General features: G+C 40.0%; 2 protein-coding genes across 5 annotated transcripts in view; one reads left to right on the forward strand and one right to left on the reverse strand.

The window, feature by feature from the left end:
• NUCB2 (nucleobindin 2) overlaps positions 1-1,246 on the reverse strand; it is a 35,446-nt gene extending 34,200 nt beyond the window's left edge. Inside the window, exon 1 of one of the 4 annotated variants that reach the window (XM_015074994.3) lies at positions 1,088-1,246. The gene's annotated coding sequence lies outside the window, so the exon portion shown is untranslated. Of the gene's footprint in view, positions 1-606; positions 720-1,020 lie in introns of those variants that run through there. The other 3 variants (XM_015074995.3, XM_053203407.1, XM_053203406.1) reach the window with 3 other exon arrangements.
• Positions 1,247-1,332: 86 nt separating this feature from the next.
• Positions 1,333-18,704, forward strand: part of PIK3C2A (phosphatidylinositol-4-phosphate 3-kinase catalytic subunit type 2 alpha) — a 191,799-nt gene continuing 174,427 nt past the window's right edge. The window contains exons 1-2 of the mRNA XM_053203405.1: positions 1,333-1,469; positions 4,551-4,638. The gene's annotated coding sequence lies outside the window, so the exon portion shown is untranslated. The remainder of the gene's footprint in view (positions 1,470-4,550; positions 4,639-18,704) is intronic.

Below are 18,704 nucleotides of genomic sequence, written 5' to 3' on the forward strand. Positions count from 1 at the left end.
CATATCAGATCCAAATCCATTAGCCATACTACTTTTAACAAATTCCATAAAGCAATTGTCTAGGCAATTTTTTCAATTCTTTAGAGAAAGTCCAGAATCTCCTTCAGACAAAATGGGCTATCAGAAATATTTGCATTTAACCTCCCCCTTTCACCCTCCCCTTTTTTAAACCAAGATAATAGTAAGTGATTTGATATTCGTTCATATTCATCCATGGATTTAATAGCCTTAATAAAAGGCTTACATGGGAGCACTTACTTATTCACTTGTGTAAATGTACATTATCCAATTTAGGAGTTTAGTGAACACTCTGAAAATCTCAAGAGATTCTGTCTCCCAGAAATCAGAATAATAGTTCAAAGGTTCATGTTCATACTTTCTCACTCCCCCTCTCTCTCTCTCTCTTTGTCTCCGTATTGTAAAATACCTGGATATTGTAAAATAATTGCCAACCAAGGCCATTTGCCACCACAAACCACAATAACTCCATTTGCTTGCTAAGTTACCATTTAGGAAACACAACAAGGAAGTACCATTTCAGAAACCGAAAGATCTCATCTCACACCAAAGGTTTGTCACATAAGGGAAAACAATACCACAACTGACTTGAACTTTCTCTCCTAAGTGTCAAGGGTTGCCGGCTTAACAGGCCGGCAGAACAGCAGGATTCGCCGGCCTAGTTTTGCTCGACCGCGCGGGGAATGATGAGCATAAGCAGGGAGCTGATGGGTACACCCCCCTTACCAGTGGGCACCTCCCTCGCCCATCAACCTGCCAAGGTGGGGTGGACCCCTTCTGAATCTCTGTTCTGCACTCACCCACGCCTGCTTCCCGCCAAGAGCCTGTCACCCTCATCTACCCCAAAGAAAGCTTGGGTGCCCTGCAGCTAGTGGAGTGGAGAAAGGGACCCTACGCCTCAAGATGCAGCTGGAAGCGCCCCTCCACCCTTGCCCACCCACTATGCTGCTCCCCCTCTCCATTCTCACTGCAGCGTAAGGCAGGCGAAAACCTGAGCCCTACCTATCTCAGGACCCGCTCCAGCCTCCAGCCTTGTGGATCCGCACCCACCTCGGGCCACCGGCCTTACCTCGCCGGATCTCGGCGTGCAAGGCTCAGCCTGCTGAATGGACGCAGTGCACAAACCTGTCTCTCCAGCCCCCCGCCCGCGATTTTTCGCTCTATACCTCACTGACCGCGCTCTCCCGCCTCCTCGCTGCCTTGGCGACAGCCCCCGCCCCTCCGGCAGCCGCTGATTGGTCCGAGTGGGATCGCGGAAGTTGCCGATTGGCGGGGGCGGAGACGAGGCCGCGCCCGCCGGCTGAGAGGAGGGCGGTGTGGAGCAAGAACGCGAAGGAGCCTGGGGTGGCCTAAGCCAAGAGGGACGTGGCGCTCTACGACGCGGACCGGGAAGCCGCGCCCCTTCCTTCTCTGGCTTTCATGGAGAGGCCTGCGAAGCAGGATTTGGGCGGGTGAGGTGCTGCCCCGGGATCGGGACAAAGCCCCAGGGATCGCCTCCCCTTTGGCTGCAGGCCTGCGTAGGCAGCGCCCAGACCCGTCAGAGACAGGCTGTCAGGCCCATTTTCGCCCACAGGCCTAGCTCGGGGCTAACACCCCCGGCCTCCTCCCTGGCGGGAATCTGTGTCCCCTTTGCAACCTCACCCACCCGGGTTATGGAGGGCCCTCGGCCACTGAGCTTGACTGCTTTTTACTACCCCTTTCACACCCCTCTGTGCACACTTCTCTTTTCTCTATACCCTCCCCTCGTAGAACTGAGACGCTACTCCACCACCCCCCTCACTTTAAAGATGGGAAAACTGACTGAGGCTCCAAGATATACATAGTGTTTCGAGGGTTACAGAAACTTTTGGAGCCTCGAGGCTGCGCTTGAGTCTGCCAAATAATAGTACCGCTCTGAGCCTTAAGTTTTCTAGCTTGCAAAAAATAGTATCTACCTCAGAGTTATTAGTGAGCATTAGATGAGTATAACATTCCAGAAAACCGGTACAGAACCTGCTGCATATATGTTAATAATGGTTACTTCTTTTTATCAGGAAGTAATGGAGGGTAATAACTAATTGCACCAATTTGGAGCCAGACTGCCTATGTTGCAAAACCGGATTCAGTTTATCATAGGCATTCCAAGTTACTTAAGCGCTTTGTGCCTCAGTTTCCTTGTCTGTAAAATGAGGATAATAATAGAACCCTTCTTACAGCGTTAGTAGAAAAGTGACAGGCACATAGTAAATGGTCAAATAAATGTTAGCCATTCTCACCTTAGTGGCTTAGTACTGTCATTCAAGTCTTTGGTGTCTAAGACCAGCAAGCTTTGCTCTGACACACTTCCCATCAACATACTTAGAACAGTGCCTCCAACCTTTTTAAGGTTCAGTTAGAAACTCTTGTCTGTTTTCTTTAAATCAAAATCTTAAACTTTCTCCCTTACCATCATCAAAGTCTTAGAATGTTGTGACTCTGCCTCTAACGAAGGTTTAATAACACGTAAATGTAAGGAAAATTATCATGTTCTGTTCCGATGGGTAGATTGAAAAGCAAAAGCACTAGAGTAAGAAAGGATATTCAAGAGGTTATGGTGTAGGAGCACTCCATTTCAATTTGAAAAACATGGGAAATATTATTGCGTATTGGTTATGTATCATTAGTAATCGATATTAGTGTCAGATCAGGAGACAATACCACATCTCAACACTGTGGAAAATGCTAAACTGTAAACACATTAAAGGCAGGAACTATCTTCCACATTTTTATTCCCCATTATCTACCACAGGGCCAAACGCATAGTGCCTAATCCAGACACTAAGATTCGAGATAGACCCTTTAAGGGGAGAGACCCTGAAAGATCTGGTAATAATCTATCTAGATTATTTATAGTAATCCAAGGAGGTGAATAATGGAAAATAAGAAAATTGGATCAGCCCAGCAATAAAATGGAAGTAAACAGGATAACGTACACTAGCTTGGTGACTGAGATGCCAGCATTGTTCTCAGCAATATTCTGGCATGAACAGAGAGAGAAGACAAGGAAGACAGGATAAACAAAGATTAACCAGCAAGATCCAGGATTAGGAGAAATTGCTGAGGACAATATTTCAGAATGTCATGTGCATATAAAGCAGGCAGCCGCATCTCTTATACTAATAAATGTTGTTTTGTGGTAGAGAAAAATAGAAACGTTATAATAAGCCCTGAAAACATCCTCTATTATGGGACTAATAAGGAAATGTTACTTTACTTAATAGGTAACCCCAAACTTAGGGGGTTTAGCACCAATGGAAAATCTCCTATTGGGGAGGAAGACTGGAGAACATACTATCATTACAGTACAAGGGGGGAAAAAACAAGGTTTTGGAATCAGAACTGGGTCCCAGTCCTGCCTGGATTAAAAACCCAGCTCTATCTTTATTAACTTAATTTCCTCTGGCAAATTACTTAACCTCTCTCCATAGCATAGTTTCCCCATATCTAATATGGAGACAATAAGGGGCACCTGGGTGAATCAGTCGGTTAGGCATCTGACCTGAGCTCAGGTCATGATCTCAGGGTTCATGAGTTCAAGCCCCGCATCAGGCTGTCAGCTGTCAGCACAGAGCCTGCTCCAGATCCTTTGTCCCCCCTCTCTCTCTGCCCCTTCCCCGCTCATGCTTGCACTCTCTCTCTCCAAAATAAACATTAACAAAAAAGATTCTCTGTCTCTGCCCCTCTCCCCAACTCAAGCTTGCTTGCTTTCTCAAAAATTAAATTAAAATAAAATAAAATAAAAATAACATGGAGACAATAATAGTTTCCCCTCCTAGAGTTCTAAAGATTAAATGAGTTTAGGGGCACCTGGGTGGCTCAGTCAGTTAAGCAACCGACTTCGGCTCAGGTCATGATCTCACGGTTCGTGGGTTCGAGCCCCGTGTCGGGCTCTGTGCTGACAGCTCGGAGCCTGGAGCCTGTTTGGGATTCTGCGTCTCCTTCTAGGGGCGCCTGGGTGGCTCAGTCGTTAAGCCTCCGACTTCAGCTCAGGTCACGATCTCACGTTCCGTGAGTTTGAGCCCCAAGTCGGGCTCTGGGCTGATGGCTCAGAGCCTAGAGCCTGCTTCCGATTCTGTGTCTCCCTCTCTCTCTGCCCCTCCCCCGTTCATGCTCTGTCTCTCTCTGTCTCAAAAATAAATAAACGTTAAAAAAAAAAAAAAAGAAAGGAGATGCTCAATAGATATTATTCTCTTCCCTTCCCCCACCCCCACCCCCAGCCTGTTAACTTTGAATCCCTATCTGATTATCACTGCCACTGCCATCAAGGGGCTATTGCTCAACCTGGTCTACGCAAGGATAAAGTATCTTTATTGATTTCCCTCAGCTCAGATGAGAAGCTCAAAATGAATTTACTGGAGGCGAGGAGAAAATGAAAGGGAACAATTCCTGAGAACCAGCTGATGTGAAGCCTGCCCCCATTGCACATCTGTTGATATTTCCAGCAGGAAAAAAAATGGTGTCAAGGAGATCTGGCTTCCTAATACCTCAATTCTTACACTTCTCAATTCTTCTAGGATCCCATAGAACATCAGCTGGCCAAGCTCTTCATTGTGTTCAGAAGAAGGTAGAGGGAGGCAGGCATGAGTATTTACTGAAGAGAAAGTAAGTAATCAGACACAAGAAAACTCAATAGTACGCTCTACCTGGGAGCCAAGACTTACTCATTTTTATTAAGATCTAGTACAGAGGTCAGCACTATGACCAAAACTATGGCCCTTGGACCAAGTCAAACAACTGCCTGTTTTTGTGAATAGTTTTCTTGGAACACAGCCATACTCACACTCATTTGTTTATGTACTGTCTCTGGTTGTTGTTGTACTACAATTGCAGGGTTGAGTGGTTGTAACAGAGACCTTTTGGCCCTCAACACTAAAAATATTTACTACCTAACTCTTTATAGAAAAAAGAATTGCTAACCCCTGATTTAGAAAATTCTGCCAGAATCACCTTTTCAGTATCCTCAGTGCAAAAATTTTCACCTTCATAAAATCCTCTAATCCATTGCTTCTAATGTGCATACAAATCACCTGGGGATCTTGCTAAAATGCAGCTTCTGATTCAGTAGATCTATAATGAGGCCTGAGATTCTGCATTTCTAACAAGGTCTAGGGGATACCACTTGATCTGGATCAACGTGACTTCATCGGGGTTTTTTTTCTTTTTTTTTCTTCATTGAGATGTAATTGACAAATAACATTATATTAGTTTCAGGTAGACAACATAATGTTTCAAAATTATATATTCAATATGTATATATTGTGAAATGATCACCACAATAAGTCTAGTTAACATCCATTACCATACATAGTTACAAATTATTTTCTTGTGATGAGACTTAAGATTTACTCTTTTAGCAACTTTTAAAAATGTAATACAGTATTTTTAAACTATAGTCACCATGCTATACTTTACATCCTCAGGATTTATTTATTTTATAACTGCAAGTTTGTACCTTTTGACCACCTTCACCTATTTCACCCACTCCCCACCCCCTAGATCTGGCAACCACAATCTGTTCTGTCTTTGAGTTCAGTTTTGTTTTTACTTTCCACATATAAGTGAAATCATATGATACTTGTCTTTCTCTATCTGACTTATTTCATTTAGCATAATGTCCTCAAAGTCCATCCACACTGTTGCAAATGGCAGGGTTTTCTTATTTTTATGGCCAAATTATTCCATTGTATATCAATACCATAATCTCTTTATCCATTCATCCATTAGTGGACACTTAGGTTGTTTCCATGGCTTGGCTACTGTAAATAATGCTGCAATGAACTTGGAGATGCAGGTATCTTTACAAGTTAGTGTTTTCATTTCATTGGGATAAATACCCAATAGTGGAATTGCTGGATCATATGGTAGTTCTATTTTTAATTTTTTAAGAAACCTCCATATTACTTCCCATGGTGGCTGCACCAATTTACACGCCTACCAACAGTGCACAAGGGTTTCCTTTTTTCCACATCCTTTCCAATACTTGTTATTTCTTGTCTTTTTGATAATAGCTATTCTAACAGGTATGTCAGTGAGGTGATATTCCATTGTGGTTTTGACTTGCATTTCTCTGATGCTTAATGATATTGAGCATCATTTCATGTGTCTGTTGGCCATTTGAATGTCTATTCAGGTCTGTTGCTAATTTTTAAATTATATTTTTTTAAGTAATCTCTACAGCCAACATGGGGATTGAACCCAGACCCCGAGATCAAGAGTTGCATGTTCTATTGCCTGAGCCAGCCAGGCACTCCTTTTTTTTTTTTGGCTATTGAGTTGTATGAGTTCTTTATATATTTAGTTATTAACACCTTACCAGACATATGATTTGCAAATGTTTTCTCCCATTCCATAGATTGCCTTTTCATTTTGCTGATGGTTTCCTTTGCTGTGCAGAGACTTTTGTATGTGATGTAGTCCCATTTGTTAATTTTTGTGTTTCTTACCTTTGCTTTTGGTGTCAGTTCTAAAAAGTCATCATCAGGACCGGTGTTAAGGCGCTTACACCTATGTTGAAGTTCCTGTAGGAGTTTTATGGTATCAGGTTTACATTATGTATTTAATCTATTTTGAATTGATTTTTGTTTATGGTGTAAGATAGTGGTCCAGTTTCATTCTTTGACTTGTTGCTGTCTAGTTTTCCCAACACCATTTACTGAAGAATCTATCCTTTCCCACTGTTCATTCTTCGCTCCTTTGTCAATAATTAATTGGCCATATATGCATGAGTTTGTTTCTGGGTATTCTGTTCCACTGAGCTATTATGTCTGTTTTTATGCCAATGCCATACTGTTTTGATTACTATAGCTTTCTAATATAGTTTGAAATCAGAAAGTGTGAAGCCTCTGGCTTTGTTATTCTTTCTCGATTGCTTTGGCTACTTGGGGTCTTCTATGGTTACATATTAATTTTAGGATTGTTCTATTTCTGTAAAAAATATCACTTGAGGGGCGCCTGGGTGGCGCAGTCGGTTAAGCGTCCGACTTCAGCCAGGTCAAGATCTCGCGGTCCGTGAGTTCGAGCCCCGCGTCGGGCTCTGGGCTGATGGCTCAGAGCCTGGAGCCTGTTTCCGATTCTGTGTCTCCCTCTCTCTCTGCCCCTCCCTCGTTCATGCTCTGTCTCTCTCTGTCCCAAAAATAAATAAACGTTGAAAAAAAAAAAAAAAGAAAAAATATCACTTGAATTTTGATAGGGGTTATATTGAATCTATAGATTGCTTTGGGTAAGTATGGAAATTTTGACAATATTAATTCTTCTAGTCCATGAGCATGGAATATCTTTTCATTTATTTGTGTCTTCTTCAATTTCTTTCATCAATGTCTTACAGTTTTCAGTGTATAGGTATTTCATCTCCTTGGTTAAATTTATTTTCTAGGTATTTTATTCTTTTTGATGCAATTGTAAATGGGATTATTTTCGTAATTTTTCTTTCTCATCAGTGTTTATTATCAGCTCTCTCATTATTTCTTCCTTCATTATCTAGCTTAATTTCTCTGGTTCATCAGTAATATAAGTCCCATATAAACATCAACTCCCTTGTATTTCTTTCCCTGTATTTCTCTCACCTGAAGAAAAACCCAGCCATGGATAAACTCAAAATATTCCTTTTCCTTGTCTCTAGCAATGTAGTTCTGTATTGCTAGAGAAATATCATTAGACCCATGTCTCTAAATTCATGGTCACCAACCTCAGACAGACTCTAACCACTGCCCAGCAATCTTCCAGTGTTTAGCATATTCTCTCTTGCATGCTTACGAAGGCCATTCCATGTTTCTTGCTCCTTAGACCTCCCATTTGACATTCCCACTCATTTTCACTTGATCTTAAGTCAGCTTTGTTGAGAAGCTCCTTGTACAAGTTAAGGAAATCTTGTTTTAAAACAGGATTTTTCAACAACAGCATTACTGATACCTTGCATCAAATATGTTTTGTTGGGGGGATTGTACTGTGTATTATAGATGTTACCCACATCCCTGGTATCTTCATTCTAGATGCCAAAAATACCACCCTCGGTTGTGGCAACCAAAAATATCTCCAGAAATTGCCAGATATCCCTTAAAAGGCAAAATCTCCCTATTTGAGAACCATTGGTTTAAAACAACAGATACCAATTCTAGCTAACTTAAAGAAAAGGGAGATTTATTGAGAGGATAATTGAGTAACTCAAAGACAGACTAAGCAGGGAAACAATTCCCGGGGCAAGAGATCTTGGGCCTTCTTTCTAGAAGGGATAATAGATTATCTCCTTATGTCTTTGGATATTCCTAATTAAGTTTAAATTTTTCAGCAGAAAGAATCTAAGTTCTGTTTAGATCACATATCTATTCCTGTGGCCTGGAAATAGAGTCTATAACCAGAATCAAGCTAGGAAGAGGTGTTCAGCAGTAAAAAAGGAATAGCCACCATACTTCCCTCGTATTCTATATCTGTATTCAGCTAAAATGACATAAAACCTGACTACAGAGGCTTCAATGAATTGGAGTTTATTTTTCTGTGATAAAAATAAGTCTGGAGCGGGGGCCCCTGGGTGACTCAGTCCAGTTAAGCATCCAACCCTTGATTTTGAGTCAGGTCATCATCTCAGTTTGTGGAACTGAACCCTGCGTTGAGCACAGAGCTTGCTTGGGATTCTCTCTCTCTCTCTCTCTCTCTCTCTCTCTCTCTCTCTCTCTCTGCCCCTCCCCCACTTGCATGCACTCACTCGCACTCTCTTTCAAAGTAAATAAATAAACTCAAAAAAACATAAGTCTGGAGGTAAATAGCGGTCAGCATTGCTTCGGCTGCTAAACAGTGTCATGATAGTCTCTTTCCTTTTCTCAGCTCTAGCTTTTCATTTTCAAGTTTATTGAAGGTTGAAAGATGGCTATTATACTTCCTGCATCATGAACTTGACCACATTCAAAAATAGGAAAAACATAAGAGTTTGAGGAAAGCAACAAAGGTCCTTTTATGTCAGAAGTTCCTTCCCCTTTTCTTAGCAAAGGAAAAGCTTTCACTGAAGCCCCCTCAGCAAACAACTCTTAAGTTCCATGGACTAGAAATAGGTTATATGGTCATTTTCTTAGCTGCAAGATATGATGGGATAGTTAGTATCTGGCAAAGGGGAATGCGACTGTCATGACTGGCTGATACCAGTCACTATTAACTCCCTAGGTCTGGGCCACTGGTGCCAAATTTTGGGCTCTATTCGCAAGAGAAGAGGGCCTGAGCTGTTGATTAAGCAACAGTGTAGTGTCTGCCACATTTTCCTACTACCAAATCCACAAACCTACATGATTCTGTAGTCATTTCCTTTCTTTCCTTCTGTAACAATAAAAGGCAGTCCCTTGACTTATATTCTGAATCCATTCCCCTCACTCAGTTCTCAAGGACTTCACTTTTTTCACTTGACTATCCTCTTTCTTTCCTGTATCATTTATCTCCTCTACCTATTGAATCACACTCTAGGCATACAAACGTGCTGTAAGAGTGTTTTCCATCTTTAAAAATCCCTTTCTTATGGATAGATAAAAAGATTTGATAAAGGAAATAGAGTAACATTTTTATTATAGAATTTAGTGATACTTGCTGTGAAATTTGTTCCATTTTTCTGTGTGTTTAGAACTTTCATAATAAAATATTTGAGGGGCACTCGGATGGCTCAGTTGGTTAAGCATCCAACTCTTGATATCAGCTCAGGTCTTGATTTCAGGATTGTGAGTTTGAGCCAGACTACTGGGCTCCATGCTGGGCATGGAGCCTACTTAAAAATAGAATAGAATAAAAAATAAAAAAATAAAAAGAATAGAATTAAAGTAAAATAAAATAAAATAGTTGAAATAAAATCCTTACCTTGATTCCAAATCACCCTCTAAATTCTTTCTCTGGTTATTGTTTGCTCAAATTCCTTTAAAATTTCCATTCTCTACTTGCTCCCCTCCCTTTTACTCTCAGTTTATGCCAATCTGGCTTTCACCTCCTCCACTCCCCTTAGATTGCTCACCTTTGAATGGACAGTTTCCTGTCTTCATCTTGTTCAACTGTTAGCAGAATTCTTTGCTGCTAACTTCTCTCTCTTTTAAATACTTTACATTCTTGGCATCTGATACCATTTTCTCCTAGTTTTCTTTCTACCTTTCTAAACACTCCTTTCAGTCTCCTTTGCAACATTCTTCTCCATTACCCAGCTTCTAAAAGTTGGAATGTCTCAGGTGTTGGTTCTGGAACCACTTCTCTGTCTAGGGCCAGTTCTTACACAAGGGCACTGTTGGTGTTTTGTGTTGGGCACTTCTCCATTGAGCAGGATTTGCCATGTATTTCATGTACATTCCTAGACCCTACCCCCTTGTCCCTCTGGTCAATTTGACAACACAATTACCTCCAAGCAGTCCCTAAAAAAATGATACCTCTCAGGGTTAAAAACAATTTTGAATCTTACTGAGTGATCCCAGCCAGTCCATTACATTAAATATACTTATGCTAATTCTCAGTTATCTCCCACCCAAACATCTCTTTCAAACTCTAGACTGCCTCCAACTCTGTGCATGGTATTTCTATTTGAATGGCCTATTAGAGAAGCCCTATAAATTTTTGATGACTCAATGAAATAATTAACTATCTTAATTTACCCTCTTGTCTAAAACTAAGTTCTTGATCTTTTCCTACCTGTTGTTCCCTGTGGGAGGCATGGAGATATACAGCTAACATCCCCTTCAAGAAAGGACTGGCTGCCCAGCTCTGAGGAGTGTGGTTAGCTGACAGCCTCTAGTTCTTACTTGCTTCAGGGTCCACCTCAGCTTTAGAGCCAAAGTTACACTCTTCTTAGAATATAACTGAGAGCATACTCTTCTTGGGGAGGCTCCCAGGCAGTGAACGAGCAAGGTGGTAGTACAAGGGCCTACTCCAGTGCAGAACTCCACTAGCTCGTAGTCTTTGCCCTGGAGCTCCCCATTAGGCTGGCAGAGATGATCAGCTTTGCATCACTTTCTGTGACCTCCCTCTTCACAATTCTGCTTCTGCTTCTTTTCCTTTTAGTAGTGTTATTCCCTGATAAACCTTTTACACCTCTGTCTTAACATCTGCTTCCCAGAGAACCTATTCAGCATTCTATCTTTCTCATTTCAGTAAATGGTATGCACCCAGTTGCTCAAGCCACAACCCTGTGAGTCATCCTTGATTCTTAGTTTTCCTTCATACTACCTAACTAATCCATCAACACATTCTGTTGATTCTACCTCCAAGGTACATGATACCTCTCTCTCCTGCTACCAGTCCCACCCAAGTCATCATCATTTCTCACTGGAATACTGCAAATGGCATCAAACTAGTATCCTGCCCCACTTTGATCCCCTACAATCCATTCTCCACACAGCAGTTGGAGCTGATCTTCAAAACATAGCCCTGCTCTGTATGAAAACAGTGGCTTCAGGGTGCCTGGGAGGCTCAGTCGATAGACCCTCCTGAGCCTCCAACTTTGGCTCAGGTCATGATCTTGCAGTCTGTGGCTTCAGACCTCACTTCAGGCTCTGTGCTGACAGCTCAGAGCCTGGAGCCTGTTTCTAATTCTGTGTCTCCTCTCTCTCTCTCTCTCTCTCTCTCTCTCTCTCTCTCTGCCCCTCCCCCACTCACGCTCTGTGTCTCTCACAAAAATAAACATTAAAAAAAATTTTTTTAAGATAAAAACATAATACAAAGAAAACAATGGCTCCTTATCCAAACTCCTTACTCTTCTATCAAGGCTCTTCATGATGTCTCCTATCTTTCCATTCAGCCTCATTTCTCACAACCCTTCTCAGTCACTATACCCTAGCCGTGTTGGTTTCTTTGTTCTTAGAAAAAAGCTAAGGCTTTTGCCCAAGCTGTACACACTTCAGTAACCACTGTTTCCCCTACATTTTACATGGCTGGATCTTTCTTATTAGAATTCAAGTGCCACTGCCTCAGAAAAATCCTCTCTGACCACTCAATCTGAAGTAATTTCCCTCTCTTCCTCAAGTGCCACTGCCTCAGAAAAATCCTCTCTGACCACTCAATCTGAAGTAATTTCCCTCTCTTCCTTTCTATTATTCTCCCTAAGAGTATATGTATGTGTGTATGTATGCATATATATGTGAAATTCATTTACATATATAGATATTCATATATACACACTTCTTTCCTTAATTGTTTTTATCTGCCTCTCTCACTAGACCATACGATCTTATTTGGTCTATCACTATTTACCCAGAGCGTAGCACAGTGTCTGATGCATATAGTAGGCAATCAATACATATTTGCAGGGGCTCCCGGGGGGCTCATTTGGTTAAGCATCCAACTTTGCCTCAGGTCATAATCTTGTGGTTCCTGAGTTCAAGCCCCACATCAGGCTCTGTACCGATAGCTTAGAGCCTAGAGCCTGCTTCAGATTCTGTGTCTCCCTCTCTCTCTGCCCCTCCCCTGCTCATGCTCTGTCTGTCTTTCTCTCTCTCTCTCTCTCAAAACTAAATAAACATTTAAAAAAAGTTTTTAAACAATACGTATTGGTTGAATGGATAAAAGGAAGATCACCTAATTATGTTAGGTCATTATGTTGTTAGGGATTTTTTTTTCTTAGTGTTTTAGCAAAGGGATTTGATTTTTGCTTTTGTATTTTTTTCTTTAGAAATAGAATGGAAATTGTATTCTCTGCCTACTGATATTATAGTGATTAACATATAGGAGATAAATATTAATAACAGGAAGTCATAATATCTAGATCCATGTTATAATGACCATAATTTCAAGAGTCTCTTACTTTAAAAATTAGTCTATTCATACCCCCAAAATTTTATAATATCCTTAAAACAATAATCCTACTCCCACTTAACAATCTTAAAAAAAAGAAAGAAAGAATAAACTAGTGTGCAGAATCCTGAGATATATATATTTCATGGATTATAAAAATTTAGTGAGAATAAAATTTAGTCACGCTGTAGTAAGGAACATTATCAAATAAATATTGTGTGCTACATTGATAATTTTCTTTCCTTCCAGCAAAAAGCCTTAAAATGTGCAGTGACTACAGTAAAATAAATCTTATTTCTAATCTCTGGATTTTCATTCCATGAAAATGATAACCTCTCGCTCCCGTTAAGAAACAGACAGTATATCCAGAGAGCAGAATCCCTTTCAAGATCTTCTATAAAAATACATTAGGATAAAAGTTAACCTGAAATACTTGGAAAACTAAGTTTTTACTTTTTACTCACTCTAAAGGATCTAAATCACAATTTTTAAGCATCCTTCTGTAACTTTGATGATTCTTTCAAAAATCTTTGTTAATGCAAACATTTTCTTTTTTCTTTTCTTTTTTTTTTTTTTTTTTTTTAGAGAGCAAGAGAATCTTAAGCAGGCCCATGCCCAGTGCAGTGCCCAATATGGGGCTCAATCCCACGACCCTGGTATCATGACCTGAGCTGAAATCAAGAGTCAGACACTCAACCAACTGAGCCACCCAGGTGCCCCATGTTAATGCAGGCATTTTCTTATATGACATCATGAAACTTTCCCAAACAACCTCATCCTTTTGTGATACCATACAAATGGTTATCTTCCAACTCCCCATCACAAGTTGCAGTCCTGGGATGAGGTCACCATCATGTCATCATCATGACACAAGGGTTGATACAAAGAGATATGCAAAGGATTGCAATGATATGGAGGAATGAGTTGTCTTTCCAAGGTGGTAGGGCCATTCATTTGTCATTAAGGGTGTGGCTAGACAAGAGTGGAGGGAAGACTGTTAGCATAGTTCATGATAGCACAAGGAGAGGGGTAAAATTTGATGCCTCAAGGGTCGGGCAAACTCTGAAATCACTAGAAGGTGATACAAAATAGTACTGCACAAGAGGAGGAGGGGTGAGTTCCATATTTGGGAAATCAGTAATGTCAGAAGGAAATGGAACAGTCCTTCATTCTTTCAAGTATGATATCACAGAAAACTACGAAAGGTTTAGACAAAGTCTCACAAACTGGTGCCCAGGAGTAGAATCAGGCCCATAGACTTGTTTTGTTGGCCTCCTTAGTGGGCTGGGTTTTTTCCCAGTTAGTTGCCAAATTGGGAGTTTCCATAATAAAAATCAGAATTTTTGGCTTCTCTTGAAAATGTTGGAGTTCTGACAATGCTTTGTCTGCCTTCCTACATGGCAGCGGCTAGCTGTAGCAATATAACAGCTTCCTTCTTTGGGCAAAGCAGATACTTTTAGTTTACCAGTCCCCACTTAGCCAGCTTTACTCATATTATCCACCTAGCACTTATAGGCATTTAAGTTTGTGACACTGGTTTGGTGAATTTCATATAACAAAAAGCTGAGTCGACGTTGAGGAAGTATGTCATAGGACGGAAAGGCAATCTCTGATATAAAAAGGTATACAGACCTTATAAAAATCATTGTGACAAGGATAGAAGCAGCAGGATATTTATATCCTGCCCGTTTATTCCCAAGAATATTCTTTCTGATCCTGCCACTCTGACCTCAGAGCATTTTGCCCATATTATGTATTTGAGAGCTTTGCAATTTATTCATTAATCAAGAAATGAAAGGGGTGCCTGGGTGGCTCAGTTGGTTGAGTGTCCAACATCAGCTCAGGTCATGATCTCATGGTTCATGGGTTCAAGCCCCTCATTGGGGTCTGTGCTGGCCTGCTTCAGATTCTGTGTCCCCCTCTCTCTCTGCCCCTCCCCCACTTGTGCTCTGTCTCTCTGAAAAATAAATTAAAAACATTAAAAAGAAATTAATGGGAATGCAAGCTGGTGCAGCCATTCTGGGAAACAGTATGGAGGTTCCTCAAAAAACTAAAAATAGAACTACCATACCACCCAGCAATTGCACTACTAGGCATTTATCCACAGGATACAGGTGTGCTGTTTCAAAGGGACACATGCACCCCCATGTTTATAGGAGCACTATCGACAATAACCAAAGTATGGAAAGAGCCCAAATGTCCATCGATGGATGAATGGATAAAGAAAATGTGGTGTGTGTATATATATATATATATATATATATATATATATATATATACATACACACAATGGAGTATTACTCGGCAATCAAAAAGAATGAAATCTTGCCATTTGCAACTACATGGATGGAACTGGAGGGTATTATGCTAAGTGAAATTAGTCAGTCAGAGAAAGACAAAAATCATATGACTTCACTCATACGAGGGCTTTGAGGGACAAAACAGATGGCCATAAGGGAAGGGAAACAAAAATAATATAAAAACAGGGAGGGGGACAAAACAAAAGAGACTCATAAATATGGAGAACAAACAGAGGGTTACTGGAGGGGTTGTAGGAGGGGGGATGGACTAAGTGGGTAAGGGGCATTAAGGAATCTACTCCTGAAATCATTGTTTCACTATATGCTAACTAATTTGGATGTAAATTTTAAAAAATAAAAAATAAAATTGAAAAATAAAGAAATTAAGCTGTATCAGCAGAAATCAATTTATAAGATACTTTTCCCCAAAATTCATTAATATTGGCATAATTCTTATTATATGTCTGTTGTCAGATATATCTTTGGTGTCAAACATCCTTGGGTCAGGTGTAGAACAAATCTTATTATCCTCAAGTGGTATAAACCTTTATGTCTTCCAAGGATAAGATATTCCATAACATCTCCTATTATTTGTCCTTGGAGCATCCTATTCTCCTTACTGTCTATATGCCCTGGTTCAGACTGCTTCTTTTCTTGGAATGTCTTTCTCTCTCACTAAACTCCTATTCGTTCTTCAAGGAACAGTGGAGAAATCATTTTCCCTAACCATGCCCTCCTAGCATTAAGAAAGAACTCCTCCATTAGGCTGTCATAGAATTTTGAAGATACCTTTATTAAAGAAGTTATACTTTTGTTATAGAACCAGAGTAGGCTTTTCTTTTAATGTGTTCATCTCCTTCGGTAAAAATCAAGACAGTGAGTTACTTAAAGGCAGTATTTTTGTGTCTCCAGGGCTTAGTAATCTAAAGACATTTAATAAATATTTGTTGAATGAATGGTCCTAGGGAGATATAGAAATCTACTGTGTCAAAAGGTTACGGGTGGGGCTATGGTGGAACTTGCTATTATGTAATAAAAAATCGCCATATGATGTCATGAGAAAATTCTGTGAAAACTTATCTGATGACACCAGTCGAGAAGTGTTGACTACCCAGGAAGAGGAGCTGGATTGTGCGTTTTGGTGTCCAGGGTGATGCAGGCCTCTCAGGAATGCTCCCATGCCAAGATAAGCATTAATACCTACCACAGTGCTTAGAAGCTAGTAAGCCTACAATAAACATTTATTGAACAAATTAATAAAGGAATGAGTCTGGGAATGAGCTAGCATATTCTGGGCTCTAGGCCATCCTAAACCAGGCTTTGGTTCTAATCTAGGTTAGTCAGGAGTGGTTTGGTGTCTGTGTCAAGCTGTACTGGCACATACTATGCTCCGAGTTGAGCTGATCTCTTAGGTAAGGACAACATGGTTGTTTATCTATGTCAATACAAATCTGGGTACCGCATTGTATTGAGAATGGTACTGCTGCGATTCTGACTGAATTATAAACCGGTTTCTGACCTGAATGTTTGGACTGGGCAGCAGGTTTGATCTTAGATATGGGTTCCATTTTGGGCTATAGATTGGTTTGGGATTTTCCTTGGGTATGGAATTAGCCCCTAAGGAATCATGAACTAGGTCAGACCACAGAGTGTGGCCAAAATTCAAAGATAAAAAAGTTAGTAACTCAGGTAACTTTTGACCACAGTATTTTGGGATATATATACTTAGGCTAAAGCCCAAAAGAACTGTAAACAAAATTTTTTTTTACTTTTTTTTGCTACTTTATTGAGCTATGACTGACATATAAAAAGCTATACATATTTAACATATACAGCTCAATTCAACAAATACAGTTTGGAGATAAGTAGATACCTGTGAAACCATCACCACCATCAAGGTCACACATATCCATCATTTCCCAAAGTTTCCTCCCACCCTCTTTACTGTTGTTGTTGTTGTTGTTAGTGTTGTGTGTGTGTGAGTGTGTGTGTGTGTGTGTGCGCATGTGTGGTAACAACACTTAACGTAAGATCTACTCTAGAATAGAACATTTTAAATGTATGTTCTAAAATAGAACATTTTAAATGTATGATACAGGACTGTTAGCTATAGGCACCATGCTGTATAATAGACCTTCAGTACTTATTTATCTTACTTAACTGGAATTTGATGCTTTGACCATCACCTCCCCATTTTCCCCTCTCCCCAGCCCCTGGTAACCATCATTCTACTCTCTACTTCTGTGAGTTGGACTATCTTAAATTCCACATATAAGTAAGATCATCAGTATTTGTCTTTTTATGGCTTATTTTACTTGGTGTAATGTCCTCCAGGTCCATCCATGTTGTTGTGAATGGCAGGATTTTTTTTCCTTTTTAAGGCTGAATAATATTCCATTGTTTGTATGTATCACATTTTCTTTATCTTTTCATCTATTGATGAAAATTTTTATTATTTCTATATATTGGCTATTGTGAATAATGCCCCAGTGAACCTGGAAGTGTAATTATCTCTCCCCAAGATCCTGATTTCAATTCCTTTCGATAAATATTCAAAAGTGTGATTGCTAAATCATAGGATGGATCTATTTTTAACTTTTTCAGGAATTTCCATGCTAATGTCCATAATGGCTGTACCATTACATTACCACAACAGTATACCAGGGTTCCCCCTTTTCCACATCCTCACCAACACTTGCTATCTTCTGTTTTTATAATAATAGCCATTTTAACAGTTTTGAGAGTCTATAGGTTGCCTTTTCATTTTGCTGATGGTTTATTTTGCTGTGCAGCCCAAGTGGACATAAGGAAAATAAAATCAACTTTTTCAGTTTTGTGTTTCACTGTGCTTTTTAATATTCTGGAATATACTGACACTTTATAATTTAGGTCATTGGTTCTCTTTCAGATCCATGAAGTCGAAGCTATTTTATAATACTTAGATGTTATTTATTGCATGGAATCATCATTGCTAACTGTAAATAAATAAATAAAAGTCTTTAAAATTTTCTTGGTTTGATTTCCAATATGATAAGTATAAGTACAAAGGAATCTGGAGACTAAAAACTTTGAGAATCTCTGCTTTAAAACAAAAGCTATTATTTTTTCTTGAAAAACAAAAAGGCATACATTATATTTCTCTGTAAGTATTGCTCCTAGAATAGTCTCAATCATTTATATTGACTAACTTTTTTTTTATGTTTATTTGTTTTTGAGAGAGAGAGAGACAGAGCAGAGGAGGGGCAGAGAGAGAGAGAGAGAGAGTCCCAAGCAAGGCTCTGCACTGTTATGTAGCACAGAGCCCAATGTGGGGCTCAAACCCATGAAGTGTGAGATCATGACCTGAGCTGAAATCAAGAGTCAGATGCTCAACCAGCTATGCCACCCAGGAGCCCCTATGTTGACTAACCTTTAACCAAAGTTAACTAAATTCTATTGCACAAAAAAAAAAAAAAAAGAACTGGAAGGATGGATAAGTGAGATCTGCCTGTTGTACAGGAGTTTTCTAGCACACTAGCAAAGCTGATCAATAAAGTAATACGACTTCTCCATCTCTTTTCAACTTCTTAAAGTAGCAAAAGTGAACATGTTTATTAACATGTTTATTATAGCCACTGTAATACACAAAAA

The sequence above is a fragment of the Acinonyx jubatus genome, chromosome D1 (assembly GCF_027475565.1).
Source record: "Acinonyx jubatus isolate Ajub_Pintada_27869175 chromosome D1, VMU_Ajub_asm_v1.0, whole genome shotgun sequence".
NCBI lineage: Eukaryota > Metazoa > Chordata > Mammalia > Carnivora > Felidae > Acinonyx > Acinonyx jubatus.